Here is an 18307-nt window from a genome sequence, read left to right as displayed (position 1 = left end):
GAACCCGGGAGGCGGAGCTTGCAGTGAGCTGAGATCCGGCCACTGCACTCCAGCCTGGGCGGCAGAGCAAGACTCCGTCTCAAAAAAAAAAAAGAAGAAAAATACAGAATATGTTGTTCAGCCTTGTCCAGAGACTGCTTAGAACAATTATTAAATATTGTATGAAGTATCATAACTCAATCTTTTTACTTTTTATGACTCAGTTTACACAGTTTCAGTAAGAATCTGTTCTCCTTCCTACCAGGATAAAATTGGGTAAGTCAGACCAGGCACGGTGGTTCATGCCTGTAATCCCAGCACTTTGGGAGGCTGAGGCAGGTGGATCACCTGAGGTGATCCTCTTGAGGTCAGGAGTTCAAGACCAGCCTGACCAACATGGTGAAACCCCATCTCTACTAAAAATAGAAAAATAAGCTTGGTGTGGTGGTGGGCGCCTATAATCCCAGCTACTCGGCAGGCTGAAGCAGGAGAATCGTTTGAACCCAGGAGGCAGAAATTGGAGTGAGCCGACATTGCACCATTGCACTCCAACGTGGGTGACAGAGTGAGACTCTGTCTCAAAAAAAAAAAAAAAAAAAAAAAAATTGGATAAATCAAATTTGTAACCATAACCACACTGGAAATGTGAAATTTAAAAATGAATTTCAGGCTGGGCTCAGTGGCTCACGTTTATAAGCAGAGCACTTTGGGAGGCCGAAGCGGGCAGATCACTTGAGGTCAGGAGTTCGAGACTAGCCTGGCCAACATGGTGAAACCCCATCTCTACTAAAAATACACAAATTAGCAGGGCGTGATGGTGCATGCCTGTAATCCCAGCTACTCGGGAGGCTGAAGCACAAGAATTGCCTGAGTCTGGGAGGTAGAGGTTGCAGTGAGACAAGATCATGCCACTGTATTCCAGCCTGGGCAACAGAGCAAGACACTGTCTCAAAAAAAAAAAACAAATAAATAAATAAGCACAAATTTCCTTTAATTAGGTATGACAGGGAACAAAAATTGCATCTTTTTTTCTTTTTTTTGAGATGGAGTCTTGTTCTGTCGCCCAGGCTGGAGCGCAGTGGCGCAGTCTTGGCTCACTGCAGACTCTGCCTTCCAGATTCAAACGATTCTCCTGCCTCAGCCTCCCAAGGACTGCATCTTAAATACAGAAATCATGCCTACTAAATCTTCACGAGAAATCAATTTAGTATCTCTTCTACAGCTTATAGATTCCAAGCTTTGAAGGGAATAAAGAATAGTATTTTCCAAAAAACCTGGAATACTGATAAATGTGGGAATCTCAGAAAACCCCAAGATACCCTACAATTACAGGTACTGCAGATGAAAGAAAGCTCATTGAGATAAGTCAGATGACTTGGTTTCTGATAGTGGAGACAAGCTAATAAATAAATAAGTCAATTACAGTACTTCACAAAACATCCATACAGAGGTTACCTTTTACCTTCATATCAAATGGACATAGTTTTGTTAAGCACACAATAGGGATGTCATACTACATCATAGGTCAATACCTCAATAGACCTATGTGACTCAAATGGCCAAAGAAAACATGAAAATATACCAATTCAGAAAATCATTTAACAAACTTTATGGCCAAATCTACGCCTTAAGAGGCTGCAGCTTGTTTCAAGGAAGGGCTATGGATGAAAAATGATACTTGGTATCAATTTTGAGTGAACACATCCAGCAGATTTTTTAAAAGGACAGCAAGGAGTAATTCTATGTGGACTTAGTGCCCAAAATGTCTTCATCCCTAACTTTGCCAAGGATGAACACTGCCAAACCTTGCAGATATGACAATTAACGTGAGAAAATGGCTGCTTTTTCACCAGGAAGATGTTTACTGTAAATTTAGTGAATTTAGTAATCTTGTGGGTTTTTTTCCCTTTAAATATCCATTTGTTTTTAAATGAGTCAGTCCTAAAACTGGTCTCCATCACAAACCTTTACAACTAAACTACTTTCCTAAATGCTTATTTACCTTACTAGTGAGTGGTATTATGAAACCCACCTTTCCAAGTTACTTTTTAAATGCATTTAAATTCTAGCTCCAGAAATCAAGAATATTATTTTCTATAAATCTCCCTGCATTGCAGGGCTCCCTGCACATAGTTGCTTCTTAATAAATATTCATGAATGACTAATTGATTCACCGATTGATTAAAACTAGGGATATGTGTGAGGCACAGATGCTAAGCATTTTATATATCTAATCGTATTTAACCCTCAAAACGTTACCCTGTAGGAGGTAACTCCACATTTTAAAGATAAAGAACACTGACAGGAGACACTAATTGCCCAGGTCCCAATACAAAACTACTGTTCTTTCCACTTCACTGTGTAACTAACTGATTTTAGGAAAATTCTTTGACTTTTCTTTTGTTCTTCTTTTCTTTCTTCATTTATTTATTTACTTTTATCTTTCAACGTTTAAATCATTTAAAGTCAGTTTGGTGGGGGAAGAAGATTATACAAACCTAAAATACAAAATAATATCATTCCATCTTTTCCTCAAACCCTTATTAATTTATATATGCAGGCTCTTCACAGTCATATTTTAGAAACTTTTTACTAATAAGCAAGCAAAGGTGCTTCCTTGTTTTCTTAATTTTCTTCTGGTTCTTAATGAATGACATTGAAGATTTTTTTTCCTAAAACTGACTATTTATAATTTTTCATACATAAAGTGCCTGTCAAATCTTCCCATATGACAATTTATCATGTGGGTATTTGCCATTTGAGTAAATTACATGTCTGATTTTAAAAAAAGTTCTGACATCTGTGGATAATGAGTTAAATAAAAGAAAATAATTAGAATATCTTATTCCCTTTTTTTCACCTCCACCTAAAACGTAGAAATTTTATTCTTTTGATAAGCAAGTATTTATTGAATATTAATACTTTAATGCTGTAGAAAGCAATCTTATACTTTTAATAGTGGTCTTATCATACCTTAGAAAGAATTTGTCTTAAAAAATTGTCAGATATATCAATAAGATATGATTCCTAACCCCAGGAAGCTTATAAAGTACTAAACAAATAACTATAAACATAAAAGTGGAAAGGAATAAATGCCTTTAAATATATATATAAAGTAAAGCAAAGAGAAAATAGAGAATTTCCAGCTGAGAGTAACAACATGCTTTATTAGGCATATTATGTGGGTGCCATGGCAATTATGACTTTTATTCACAAAAACCAAGGATATGTATCAGAGTTATTAAGAGTTCTCCTAACACACTACCTTTCTTTCTGGCCTCTGAGATTCTGAACATACTATTTATTCCCTTTACTAGTATTATCTGTCTAATTCATTGTTTAAAATACAACTCCCATAAAATCTCCTTGATATCCTTCCAACACTCTCACCACTTTCTGTACCCTATAAAAACATCTCTTGTTTTACTTGTCATATTCCATAGAAAGCTACTTTTAACTATTTACTTATTGATCAGTTAAGTTTTGCCTATGTGCAGAGGATTTACAACCACAATCTTTTTACCAGTGTATATTACAATGCTCCTAGAAGTCACATTTTTGGCCAGGCACAGTGACTCACACCTGTAGTCCCAACATTTTGGGAGGCCAAGAGGGGAGGATTGCCTGAGCCCAGGAGTTCAAGACCAGACTGGGCAACATGGCAAGACCCCCATCTCCACACACAAAAAAATTATAAAATTACCTGGGCATGGTGGCATGTGCCTGTAGTCCAAACTACCTAGAAGGCTGAGTCAGGAGGATCCCTTGAGCCCAGGAGGTCAAGGTTACAGTGAGCCATGATCACACCACTGCACTCCAGCCTGGCTGACAGAGTGAGACCCTAGTCTCAACTAAAAAAAAAGTCACATTTTCCATCACGGAAAATGTGTATTTTATACATACAGTTATAAAGAGAAAAAAATAATCTGGATAAAATAATGCAAACATAAACTATTCAAACATTTGTCACTTAATTCATCTACAGTCCTTTTGAACTAAGCAAGTTAACCTGTAAAGTTCAAAAATACTACACTGAGTTTTAAAAATTAGGAATTCCAAATCTCGCAAAACTAATCATAATTTAATGTTTTCAGTAGCAAGCAGAGAGGAGGAGAATTCTATCAAATATAAATATTTATAATAACTGGGACCCCAGTCACAAATCACGAACACAAAACCCCAAAATACTATTTCAATGGAAGATATACAGAGTTATACTATAACTGAACCTAAATCTTAAAACAGAGAAATAGTTTTCAGTATCAAATTATGAAGTACTTTGAAACCACTTCTCCCAATTCCTTATATAGAAAATGCTATTCATTAATATCCATTTCTCTTTTATAACATTCTCTAGTTTTAGCTAAGTATATGATTATCCAGCTAGATATATTTCCCAGACTTCCTTTCCCAGCTAAATATGTCCCAATGACTAAATGATCACACATAAACTATGAGTCAAAGTGCTATGTGCCACTTCCATATCATGCTCTCAAAAGAAAGAGTATGCACTCCCATTGTTCTTTCTTCCTTGCCTCTAGCTAGTAGAACTAGAGAGTAATCATGTTTCCGCTAGTGATGGAAGCCATATGTTAAGGCAAAATCACTTATCAACTCTAAACAGTCTTACTTTGTATGGTTACATAAGAAAAAAACACACTATCATCTTTAAACAACAGAAATGGAGTCTCCTATACTGTGGCAGCTTAGTTTTTACTCAAATTGAATTCACTTCAGACATTTATCACCTAAAAGGAAACAAACGAGTTCAAAAGTGGTCCCTCTTTTCCCTTATGCTTTTTACTATTTCTTTCTTTTCCTATGACATTCTATCTAATAAGAGTAACAGGGCAGATATACATCTAAGGCTCCAAAGCCTTAGCTGGGAATGAGTTGCAGCAGTCAAGTCATTCTTTATTGTTCCATCAAACTCTCCTGGTCCTCAAAACAGCAGATTCCCTTTCCATCTTTTAGCTTTATCCTACTACAAAATGGTAGGCATTATCATTGAGAATTACTGAACCAAAGAAAGTTCCTTTTACAGCTTTGACAGTTCTGAGGATAACTATTCTAACATACAAATCAAATTTCTTATTAGAATGTTAAAGTGCCAGGAGTGATGGACACATAATTTCTAGGTACCAAACCAGATAATATTTCCCCCAAGTAGCATAGGGCTATACGAACAACAAAGATAGGGAGAACGGATCATATATAGTAAGACATTATGGCATTACTACCTCACATCACCATCATACAAAGGGATCCTCTCTCCTAAACACAGCTAATTACTACCAGTTATTGGATATAAAAGAACACAAAATGTTTCTTGTAATACTCTGAGCAATGGAAAACTGCAGACATGAGTAAGTGCATATTTCTGATGGTTTAATAAGTCATCTTCATTTCGCAGATTCTCATATTCATATAGGTCAACTATAAAGAATCTCAGGAAGGTAGTAACAGTTCCCTTAGGCCTCTGGCATTTTTTTGAAAAGTGGCTGAGGTACCGGAGTCATCCTCTTAAAGATTCTAAAATCCAAATGATCGAAACTTAAAATTGAAAACATTCACACCATACAGGCCGGGCGCGGTGGCTCAAGCCTGTAATCCCAGCACTTTGGGAGGCCGAGACGGGCAGATCACGAGGTCAGGAGATCCAGACCATCCTGGCTAACACGGTGAAACCCCGTCTCTACTAAAAAAATACAAAAAACTAGCCGGGCGAGGTGGCGGGCACCTGTAGTCCCAGCTACTCGGGAGGCTGAGGCAGGAGAATGGCGTAAACCCAGGAGGTGGAGCTTGCAGTGAGCTGAGATCCAGCCACTGCACTCCAGCCCAGGCGACAGAGCAAGACTCCGTCTCAAAAAAAAAAAAAAAAAAAAAAAGAAAACATTCACACCATATAAACAAGCACTAGCAGCCCTGATCTACTCATTCTTAACTGAAAATGCTCCCCAGCACTCACTCTGTCTCCAATACAAAATGGTTTCCACCACACAAGCTGAAATCATCGATAAAAAACTTAGTTTTGTTTTCAACAAATTAAAATGCCTGGAGAAGCCCCTGATTTACTCTGTGGACGGCAGGACATCTGAGAAAGAACATGGCAAAGCAACATTTAGATAGTCTTGACCTCTCTAATAAAATATAAGGTCAAACGCAAGAATTTTAAAAGAGAGTTCCACTAAAGGAAATATCTTAATATTTTATATCTAGTTTCCAGATTTATTTTCATAAAGCCAATAATATTTTATCATTAGAGTTCTATATTTCCTTGATTTCTTCTTTTCATGCCTCCACTAATTTACAAGTTTAGTTCAATAAAAATGTTATTTTGGCAATAAACTGACTCTTGAATCAATTATTTAAGATAGTAGAATTACAGCTGAAATACACCCTTATTAATGGAGATAATCTTTTTCAAATCTCACAAAACTTAAATTTAATCATTTAATCATTAAATCTCTACAAAAGAGATTTAATGAAGAATAAACTTATTCTAATAATTAGGGAAACATCCTTATGAGAAAATATAATAATTTAATGATACCAAGGAAATTAAAATAAAAAATTTTTATCTTTATTATGAGATTAAGGTCCACTGTGGCCAGAAAAGGAATAAGGTACCTTTTCAAATTGTCTTTAAGAAAAAGGATTTTGATTTCAAATATTGTACAATACTTTACTTTGCGACTTATTTTTACCATGTCTAACTTCATACTGACACTATTTTTATGTCATCATGTCCTAAGGCAGATTAAAAACAGAAATATAATCTTATATCATCTCCTAATTCATCTCTACTAAAATTATAGCTGTAAAACATCTTCCTGAAAAGTCACAGATACCACAAATTCTCCCAGAGCTCCTAGCAAATAGTACATTTTGGTAGTCTACAGGAAGGGTGTAATACTCATGAATTAAAAAAAAAAATAGTATAAGGTTATAAATTCACCCAATGTAAATTTAATGGAATTCTAACCAAAACCATTAGCTAGCTTTTTCTTTTCTTAATTAACCAAATGAACCTAAAGTTCATCTGCAAAAACAGCCACAATTAGCTAAAAAAATTGTAAAATGGACATGAGTGGCTACTGCATTTTATATAGGATATAGCACTACAAACACATATTTAAATTGTGTACAATCCTACAGCAAATAAAACAATGCAATAATGCTCTAAGAATAAGGCCCAGATACAGTCATTGTCAATCTCTGTTTAAACTATGTATTATATGTTCTTTTGAGAAGCTAATGAAAGCTGTCACTGTTTCCCCAGAAAAGTGCACATACGAGGCCAGGCGCAGTGGCTCACACCTGTAATTCCAGCACTTTGGTAGGCCGAGGAAGGCAGATCACCTGAGGTAGGGAGTTCGAGTCAGCCTGACCAACATGGAGAAACCCCGTCTCTACCAAAAATACAAAATTAGCTGGGCGTAATGGCACATGCCTGCAATCCCAGCTACTCGGGAGGCTGAGGCAGAAGAATCATTTGAACCTGGGAGGCAGAGGTTGCGATGAGCTGAGATTGTGCCATTGCACTCCAGCCTAGGCAACAAGGGCAAAACTCCATCTTGGGGGGGAAAAAAATGCACACACACAGACTCACATAAAATGGTGTATATCAAATATCGAGGGATCAGTAGAACCCCTAGAGGCCAATGGACCCCAGGTTAAATATTCCTAGTATATGAATCAGAATTGTTTGCTCAAATCTAGCTCATAAGTTAGCAACCAAACCAATAAGAAATGGATCAAGTCTATGGAAACTAGATATCTGGAAAAAATGGAAATTAGTAACTTATCTTAACACAAAATATGTCAAAATACAGACATGTCCACATAGATGTAAGAGTATTTTTTAAGTTTATTAAAACTTTCAGAAAAAGTTCTAGTAAAAAAATTAACAAAACACATGAACAAGGCTGTGCACGGTGGCTCACACCTCTAATTCCGGCACTGTGGGAGGCCAAGGCAGACGGATCACCTCAGGTCAGCAGTTCAAGACCAGCCTGGCCAACATGGGGAAACCCTGTCTCTACTAAAAGCAGGGCGTGGTGATGCACGCCTGTAATCCCCGCTACTTGGGAGGCTGAGGCAGGAGAATCGCTGGAACCCAGAAGGTGGAGCGTTACAGTGAGCCGAAATCATACCACTGCACTCCAGCCTGTGAGACACAGCTAGACTCCACCCCAAAAAACAGTAATAATAAAATAAAATACAATATAAATACGTAATTCACCTCACAACAGGTAATATTTTCTAGGCAGACAAGTGTTGTAGAAATCACAAAGGAAAAAGGCAGTGCAGGCTGGACATGGTGGCTCATGCTTGTAATCTCAGCACTCTGAGAGGCTGAGGTGGGAAACTCTCTCGACCCCTGGAGTTCAAGACCAGCCTGGGCAACATAATGAGACTTTGTTTATAAAAAAATAAAATAAAATAAAAAAATTAGCAGGGTGTGATAGCCTTCACCAGTAGTCTCAGTTACTCCAGAGTGAGAGAATTGCTTGAGCCTGGCAGGTCGAGGCTGCAGTGGGCAGAGATCACTGCCACCGCACTTCAGCATGCACAGCAGAGCAAGATCCTATCTCAAAAAAAAAAAAAAAAAAAAAAAGCAGTACATTTTACAACATAAAAATGCAAAACTTCTTAACATATAAAATCATAAACCATTTAAAAGGTAATTTTAAAATTACTGTGACAAATATTAAAAGCTAAGGACCTCAAAGCCATAAGTAGCTGTTACTAACAAATAAGAAAAACAGTAACACTCACCATAGAAAAATATACAAAAAGCCAAACAGCTAACTCACAGAAAATGAAAAAAAATGCACACATAAAACAACAACAAATTCAACTTCATTAGTTATCAAAAAAAGTTAATGAGCCACTATTTTTCACCCATAAGATGGTGGTATTGAATATGATAAAAAATGCTTTCCAAAAAAGCTTTTATCAATTTTGCAAATTACTTTAAAAGTCCTTTGAAAGTAATTTCAAAGAAATATTCTGAGGTATAGTACAAGAATGTTCACTGTAGCATTATTTTTAATAGAGAAATGAGCAACAAGCAAAACAGGAAACAAAAAATGAAAGGTTTAATAAGTCACAGTACATTCTTCTTAAAGATAATAATATGTAACCATTTAAAAACGTGTTTAAAAAGAACATTTGATCATGTGGGATATTACAATAGAGTATCATGTAACCATGAAACATATTTTAGAAGAATTAATGGGACGACACTCATAACATTAAAAGAGTAGAAATGAAATTATGGTACCAATGAAAAACTAATTAATAAACAAACATTTATAGATTGCTCAACCATGGAAAAGTGAAGTCACAAATCACCAATACCTTCAGAGTGGTTATTTCTAAGCATTGTTAATTAATTTTCAACATTTTCCAAATGTTCTATAATGAGTAAGTTTTAAAATATTTAAATACATTTATCACATATGCAAATCCTAATTTAAAGCAAAAATAGTTCTAATTATTTAATAATTCAAATCTGTCTTTTCTAAACTACATACAAAATCTTAAATTTACAAAACCACAAAGATTTCAAATAACTTCAGTAACTTGGTATTCATTCCTGGAGTAACCTCGTCTTAATAGTTATGTATGTTGGATATGTGTCAAAATTTTGTGGCATCATAACCACCAAACTAAAATTTTAAAATACACTTGTTATCAACAAAGTACTAATAAACTAATAGTTGGTGTTCAGGCAATTAATCTTATTAAGTTTATATGGTTATATCTGCCTTGTAAGAAACATGACATCAAAATTGTCCCATCAAGAAATGTTCTTCATATTCGAGTATTTTCAAATACCTCTTACTACCTTCAATATTAACCTAAGAAGCAATCATTTGTATATTCAAATGAAAACATACGCTTAAATATATACACCAAAGTATTTCATTTTTCTGGAAATGTAAGGTGTACCATGCCCTAAGATCAAAGTTCTTTTGTTAACCTAAACATTTATGTGTATTTTCTACTCTAAAATGCCTGAAATAGCATGTGGTAGAAAGGGGCTGCTAGGTAACCACCCCAGAAACATAAAAGGGAGAAAATTACACAACTGTCCTCTAAATATACTTTGTGTGTAGAGGACCTTAGAGATTCAGGAACTACATCAGGTCAAATATTCTGTTGAGAAAAAAAGAAGAATCTTTCCTAACTCCATTCTATCTCATATGTGACGTCATTTAAAAATCCACCAACCAAAAGTATTACTTTCAATTACATCTAGTTAATATTTACTAATGGTATTTGTTTTAGGCAATAAAAATTTCCCTAAATTAACAGAGATTATAAAGCAAAAGGCACGTCTTCATTTGACAGTAGACTGATTCAAACTTAAAGAGTTATAACCAACCAAGAAACCAGTTGTTGTATATATGAGCCATAGATGAAATCTACAGAAAACATTTGCATTTTTTTTTGCCTAGTAAGAAAGAATTTGCACAACGGGAGAATCATAACAAATCTTATATAACTTCCCCCAGATGTGTTACATAAGATTTAACTATAGTTGACACTGCCATTTTAAACTAATCAGTAGCATATTTATAATTACCTTCCCTAAAAAAACTATTAATAAAACCAGGAACACACTTACAATTAAAAAATCAAACACAGCTGCATCTAACACACATGTATACAGTATAGTGTTTAAAAGAACAGATTTTTTTTTTTTTTATTAATGGTCCACTTTCCTCAAAAAGGCCTCAGGGTAATGGATGTTCTTTCTAGAATTCTTCATCAGAAAAATTTACCAAATAAATGTTATAGCTTACATATCATAGCAAACAAAAATGCTAAGAAAATGAGTTGATTAATTTAAAAAGCAACAATTATCTAGCTGAAGCAGTAATGAACAAGTCACCTAAAGAACTTAAAACATGTAAAATCCAAATGCCCAGAAACATACAAACTGATCAAAATTAAAACTTCATTTACTTAGGATCAAATATTTAAAACCAAAATAATCCTCAGATTGGGATTTCATTTTCGATCACACTGTAATTTCTTCCACTACTCCCTTTCCCCCAATATTCCCAAAACTAAAGTTCTTTCTGTTTTGTAAACATTCCACACATTCATAATACAACAGGTAAAAATAGGGTTAAAAATGTATTTGCAAATATGCAGTCCAAATAAATGCACTTCCCGTGAGAACACCACTAGGTGCTGATCTTTACCACCCTAAATATAAACCTCAATCCAGCAATACTTTAAAACTGAAATTATAATCAAGAACCAAAAAAGACAATCAGTTTCACAGAAAATTAAGTCCACAGCTTCTCAAAAAATCGAAAAAACAGAGAAGAGCTTCAGGTCGGCCCAGGAGTACAACATTAGAGAAATGTTTTTCTTGAAAAATGTGAGATTTTAAGGGTAACACAAAGAAACCCCTCAAGAACGAGGAAAATTAAATCTAGAACCCAAATGGCGTCCAACAAGAACATTAGATCTCGAAAATGAATATTGCGCTTGCGCAGCCACCGCCCCGCCAGCTGCACAACTGCAGCTAGAGCCCGACCCCGCAAGATCACGTGCTCCCATGCAGCGCCGCCCGCAGCTCCGCAACCGCGCAGGCGCAAACACAACTCCCGCAGCCGCCATAATGCGGTCTTGACTCCTCAGAAATACAATAGTAATTTAAGAAAATGTGGTTTTAACAGCCCCTGGGATTCACATATACCTTTTGGGGCGGAAGCTGAGGGAGGGGGAACCAAGTTCCTTCCTACAGAGCCGTCCCGCGCAGCCGTCCCCGACGTTGCCGCCTCAGCTTTTCGCGCGCTTCAGTCGCCGCGCCGCCGCTGCCACCGCCGCCGCCTCCGCAGATTCAAAAACAAACCCGCTTCTCCCTTGCACGCGCCGGGGCCGTTATGCAAATTATTGTGGGCGGGGCTCCGGGCTCGTGATATGTACCCCGCCCACTGTGCTATCAGCCAATAAGCTCAAGGACTAGCCATTCCCCATGCAAATTCTGGTTTTTTATTTGAATGAGGGAAATTGGCCCCGCCTCCTGCGTGGAAAAGAGAAGGAAGCCCGAGGTGGTGGCGCTGCGTCTCTCAGTTGCAGTGTGAGGTGTGTTTTTTGAGTGGAGCTTCTTCAGTCAATAAGTAGCACTTTGTGAGCGCCCTCTATGAGGCTTAGAAAAGAAAGAAGGAAGGAGGTAGGTGAGAGTTAAAGAGCAGAGGGAAAAATTTTCAAAAAAGCCAGGAGTATGTTGATTTATTCATCATTTATGTTTTAAATTCACAGAATGTACTTTGAATTGTATTAGTAATGATGGAATGGAAAAAAAACATTTTTTTTCAGTTGCTCGGTAACAGAGCAAGCACTTTTTATCATACTCTCTCACTAGAAGTTGTATTCATCCCATTCATTCAATTTCATGCTGGGAGTCGGCCTTTAATGAATTCCACAGGAAGTAGTGGACAAGTCGCTACCTTACTGGTTAAGAGATCTGGGTTCAAGTTCGACTACTGCAGCTTCCTTGCCAGTTCCTTGGAATAAGTGTGTTACTCAGTTTTCTCACCTGTATAATGGCAATGATGACTATAGTTGAACTAGGTTGGAAGCACTAAATGATAGAATAAATGTACATATGTTTTGGCCGGGTGCGGTGGCTCACGCCTGTAATTCCCAGCACTTTGGCAGGTCGAGGCGGGTGGATCACCTGAGGTCAGGAGGTCAAGACCAGCCTGGCCGACATAGTGAAACCCCGTCTCTACTAAAATTACAAAAATTAGCAGGGCATGGTGGCACGTGCTTGTAATCCCAGCTACTCGGGAGGCTGAGGCAGGAGAATTGCTTGAACTGTGAGGCTGAGATTGCAGTGAGCCCAGAGCTCGCCACTGCACTCCAGCCTGGGCTACAGAGCGAGACTCCTTCTTAAAAAAAAAAAAAAAGAATAAATGTGCATATGTTTTGCAAGCAAGAAGAGCCTGAAAATAATATTAGATGGTACCATGTGGGTTTTTTAAATGTAACTTCTCATTATATTAATGTATTAGTTCAGTATTTATTTAGCAATCACTGTGTTGTAGACCTGTTAGGTGCCTATCCTCAAGTAATCTGTACTCTAGTGGAGAAGACAAAAAAGTGAACAGGAAATTTTTGTAACTAATAAGAAATTAGAATAGGGTTGTTAATACTTATTTTTATAACTGGAACCATTCAATTTACTTAAAATATAAGGTGGCCTTTAGAAATATCACCTAGGGCCAGGTGCGGTGGCTCATGCCTGTAATCCCACTTTGGGAGGCCGAGGCAGGCAGATCACGAGGTCAGGAGATCGAGACCATCCTGGCTAACATGGTGAAACCCTGCCTCTACTAAAAATACAAAAAAAAAAAAAATTAGCCGGTTGTGGTGGCACGCGCCTGTAATCCCAGCTACTGGAGAGGCTGAAGCAGGAGAATCGCTTGAACCCGGGAGGCAGAGGTTGCAGTAAGCCGAGATCACGCCACTGCTCTCCAGCCTGGGCAACAGAGTGGGACTCCGTCTCAAAAAAAAAAAAAAAGGAAAGAAAAAAGAAATATCACCGCATCCAGACCTATAGAATTAAAAAAGCCTTCCTAGAAGAGGTCATCTCTATCATGATAAATGATTTAATTAATTTCTTGCCTAAAAGTTGGAGCTTATTGGGACAGCAATGAGGAATCATTTAAAAGGTTTTAAGTCAGAATATAACACAATTAAATTTGCATTGTTTAATCGCTAAATGTTGTAACGTCCTTAGCACAGTCCTTAGGATACACTCAATAAATTATAGATGCTCAATTATGATTTATTATAATTTTCATAGTACGTCAGTGCTCAATTATAAATAGATGCTCAGAAAATTATAAATATTGGTATTAAATGTTACACTGCATAATAATAAGAGAAATTGGATCAGAATAATAGAGCCAATTATGTTTCTCTTTGTATGTCTTCTGTAAGCATATAAAAAATAATCATTTTTATAATAGTCTTTTTTTTTTTTTTTTTGAGACAGAGTCTTGCTCTGTTGCCCAGGCTAGAGTGCAATGGTATGATATCGGCTCACTGCAACCACCGCCTCCCAGGTTCAAGCAATTCTCCCGCCTCAGCCTCCCGAATAGCTGAAATTACTAGCGCCCACCACCATGCCCGGCTAATTTTTGTAGTTTTAGTAGAGACAGGATTTCACTAGCTTGGCCAGACTGGTCTCAAACTCCTGACCTCATGATCCACCTGCCTTGGCCTCCCAAAGTGCTGGGATTACAGGTGCGAGTCACCATACCTGGCCGCCGCCTTCTTTTTTTTTTTTTTAAGACAGTCTTGCCCTGTTGCCCAGGCTGGAGTGCCATGGCACTATCTCAGCTCACTGCAACCTCTGCCTCCCAGGTTCAGCGATTCTCCTGCTTCAGCCTCCCGAGTAGCTGGGACTACAGGCATGCTCTGCCATGTCCAGCTAATTTTTTCTATTTTCAGTAGCGATGGGGTTTTGTCATGTTGGCCAGGCTGGTCTCGAACTCCTGGCCTCAGGTAATCTGCCCACCTCGGCCTCCCAAAGTGCTGGGATTACAGGCATGAGCCACCACACCTGGCCTATAATAGTCTATTCTTGATTATCTATGCTAATAGCAAATGGAAAAATAATTCAACATAACCACGGATTTATCAGTTTTCTTAGATATGCTCATATTCTAGACTTGCCTCCTGAAGACTCCAACTAGACAATTTTATTGGATTTGAATCTCCTCAAATATCCTCAACCACAGTTACAGTCTCTTCAGCCATGCAACCCGCTGGTTAACCTAATCAACTATTCATTGATTTGTTCAACAAGTACAATATTTATAATGTCTCACAAACTATTCTAGGCATTGGGGATGCCCGAAGGAAATGACACTGTTTCTCATGGGGAAAGAGTCATGAATACAGGTAAACATTATGAGATCATTAATATTTTGGTGGTATGTCTTAAGCATAAAAAAATTCTAAAATGAGAGAACCTAAATCTTCTTCATAGTATATGGGAAAACTTCACAGAGGAAGTGATACTTGACCTGACTTATGATACAGAACTTAAAGTGGCTGTCAGACTAAGTACAAAAGTATTCAAGTTAGAAAATAACAGAAAATACAAAAACCATGAAGAATGAAAAAAGCTTGACTTAGACTTCTAGGAAGGATCACATTCAAAATACTTATCAATCCCTATATCACTGACCAATCAGAATGGAAGCAGGCTTGAAGACACCCCACCCCCCACCCCCCGTACACACACACACACACACACACACACACACACTCTTTGTCAGGTGTTAATCCTTTAGTTGTAGGATCTTGAAGAGGTCCAGAGGCTCTTCAGCTGGGAACTGAACCCGACCGGGTGGTAGGAAGGGTTTGGTAGGGTGGGGCAGCTACTTACCAGTTAGTACAAAAGGATTTTCATATTTTATCTACCATTATGTTTTTATTGGTATATATAAGCTAAAATGATACAGGCTAAATATCATGTCCTAGGAAAAAGTGCTAAAGTAGGATCATAGAACCTGTCTCACCAAAAAATAAATAAATAAAAAACCTAAACTAAAATAATAAATATAAACCAATATATTTCACTTGTAGCAACTGAACAAGGAAAACAGAACTTTTGAAGAAACAGCATAGGCCAGGAGCAGTGGCTCACCTGTAATCCCAGCACTTTGGGAAGCCGAGATAGGTGGACCACCTGAGGTCAGGAGTTTGAGACCAGACTGACCAACATGTTGAAACCTCGTCTTTACTAAAAATACAAAAATACAAAATGTGTTGGTCCTGTAATCCCAGCTACTTGGGAGGCTGAAGCAGGAGAATTGCTTGAACCAGGAGGCAGAGGTTGCAGTAAGCTGTGATCACACCATTGCACTCCGACCTGGGCAACAAGGGCAAGACTCCATATCAAAAAAAAAGAAAAGAAAGGAAAAACAGCATAAACTCCAACAAGAAGCCATTGAAATGGAAAACTAAAGTTTCTAAGTATAAAATAATACAACGGGAGGCTTAATCTAGTGCTCTCAGGTTCTGAAGGCTTACTACCTGAATTGAAACCTTGACTCTACCTCTTACTTGTTTAGTGTCCTGAAATTCTCTATGCAAATGTTTCCCAGTCTATAAAATGGAGATGATAAAAATAGCCCTCCCGGGTGAGCACAGCTCATGCTTATAATCCCAGCACTTTGGGAGGCCAAGGCAGGTGGATCACTTGAGCCTAGGAGTTCCAGACCAGCCTGGGCAACATGGTGAAACAAGTTTCTACAAAAATTAGGCCGGGCACAGTGGCTCACGCCTGTGATCCCAGAACTTTGGGAGGCCAGGGTGGGTGTATCACTTGAAGTCAGGCGTTCACAACCGGCCTGGCCAACATGGTGAAACACCGTCTCTACTAAAAATACAGAAGTTAGCCAGGTGTGGTGGCGCACCCCTGTAATCCCAGCTACTCGGGAGGCTGAAGCAGGAGAATCACTTGAACCTAGGAGGCAGAGGTTTCAGTGAGCCAAGATAGCGCCACTGCACTCAAGTCTGAGCAGCAGAGTGAGACTCGGTATCAAAAATAAACAAATTAATTAATTAATATGAAAATTAGGCCAGTGTGGTGGTGCATACCTCTGGTCTCAGCAACATGAGAGGCTGAGGTGGGAGGATCGCTTGAGCTTGGGAGGTGGAGGTTGCAGTGAATGGAGATTGGACCACTGCACTCCAAGGGTAATAGAGTAAGATTGTCTCTAAAATAAAAATAAAAAATTTATGGCCAGGCACGATGGCTCATGCCTGTAATCCCAGTACTTTGGGAGGCTGAGGCGGGCAAATCTTGAGGTCAGGAGTTTGAGACCAGACTGGCCAACATGGTGAAACCCCATCTCTACAAAAAATACAAAAAAATAGCTGGGCGTACTGGCGGGTGCCTATAATCCCAGCTCCTCGGGAGGCTGAGGCAGGAGAATCGCTTGAACTTGGGAGGTGGAGGTTGCAGTGAGCCAAAATCGTGCCACTGCACTCCAGCCTAGACAACAAAGTGAGAGACTTTGTCTCAAAAAAATAAAAAAAATTTATATATATCCCTGATCTCTTAAGGTTATCATAAAGACTAAATTCTGGTAAAATACTTGGAGTAGTACTGGATATATAGTGATGGCCCAATAAATATTATCTAAGAGTAATAGTAATAGTAATTAGTACTTGTAAGAGTAGTACTAATACATAGCTCAGCTTGAACAGTTTCTGTCAGCACTCCCGACACTCCTGTTAAGAGAGGAGATGAATCAACAACAACCTGATCAATTTTATTATTGTCCTCCAACTTGCAGAGTTGAATGAGGTGTTACATAGGCAAATTTGGAAAATCTTAAGAAACAACTCTTGAGAATAGGAAGATGACCTCCATGATCCTCACCTTCTGGTGATCACACTATAATCCTTTTCCCTTGAGCGAGGGCAGAACCTGTAACTTGCTTCTAGCCAAGAATTTTGCAGATGTAATAAAGAACCAAATGAATTGATTTGGGATTAACCAAAAGAGATATTATCTTGGGTGGACCTGACTTAATCTGGTAAAAGCCCTTTGAAAAGAAGCTGGATCCTCCCTGAGGAGAGAACTCGTCCTTGCTTGCTTGATGAAGAAAGCAGCCATGTGGAAGAAGCCCATATGGAAGGTTACCACAAGTGGCCTGTAGGTTCTTTGGGTGACCTCTAGGACCTGAGAGCAGGCTCCAGACAACCACGATCAAAAAAAAAAAGGCCGGTCCCCCAGTCATATGGTCCTGAGGAAATAAAAGCTGCCAACAAACTGAATGAACGTAGATTTTTCTCCAGCCAAGCCCCCAGATGAAAATACAGCCCAGGTGACACCTTCATTGCAGCCTCTGAGACCCTGAGCAGAAGATACACCTATGGTCCAAACTCCTGACCCACAAAAGCTGTGAGATTATAAATGTGTGTTGTTTTGTTACTAAGTTTGTAGTAATGTGCTACCCAGCGATAAGAAACTAATACAGGAAGTAATTAGAGAAGGGAAAGGGCATCATAACCATCTTCCAACGTAGATAGGCTACCTAAATAGGTGAAATGGTTCGTATTAGAAGATATTGAACTAGTACTCACTGAAAAGTATAGAACTGGTATTGCAATTTTAGCTAGGTAAGAGGGACCTCTGTCCTGGTCCCCACAAAAGAAATTTTTAAATGAGCAGCTGCCTAAGATGGCCAGGGAGTGAGAAGGAAAGGAGTTCCCATAATGCAAAGCTTTTCAGGGCAGAGCCAGGATGCCAGGTGAGACTCTGGACCTT

The 18307-nt window shown here is 38.3% G+C and overlaps 1 protein-coding gene across 2 annotated transcripts in view; it reads right to left on the bottom strand.

Moving 5' to 3' along the window:
* Window positions 1–11900, bottom strand: part of ATF7IP (activating transcription factor 7 interacting protein) — a 141507-nt gene extending 129607 nt beyond the window's left edge. For both annotated transcript variants that reach the window (XM_011990790.1, XM_011990791.1), the window contains exon 1: window positions 11705–11900. The gene's annotated coding sequence lies outside the window, so the exon portion shown is untranslated. The remainder of the gene's footprint in view (window positions 1–11704) is intronic.
* Window positions 11901–18307: the final 6407 nt, after the last annotated feature.

The sequence above is a fragment of the Mandrillus leucophaeus genome, unplaced genomic scaffold (assembly GCF_000951045.1).
Source record: "Mandrillus leucophaeus isolate KB7577 unplaced genomic scaffold, Mleu.le_1.0 Scaffold383, whole genome shotgun sequence".
In the NCBI taxonomy this organism is placed as follows: Eukaryota; Metazoa; Chordata; class Mammalia; order Primates; family Cercopithecidae; genus Mandrillus; species Mandrillus leucophaeus.
Note: the sequence above shows the minus strand (reverse complement) of the source record. Positions and strands in the feature narration are given on the sequence as shown.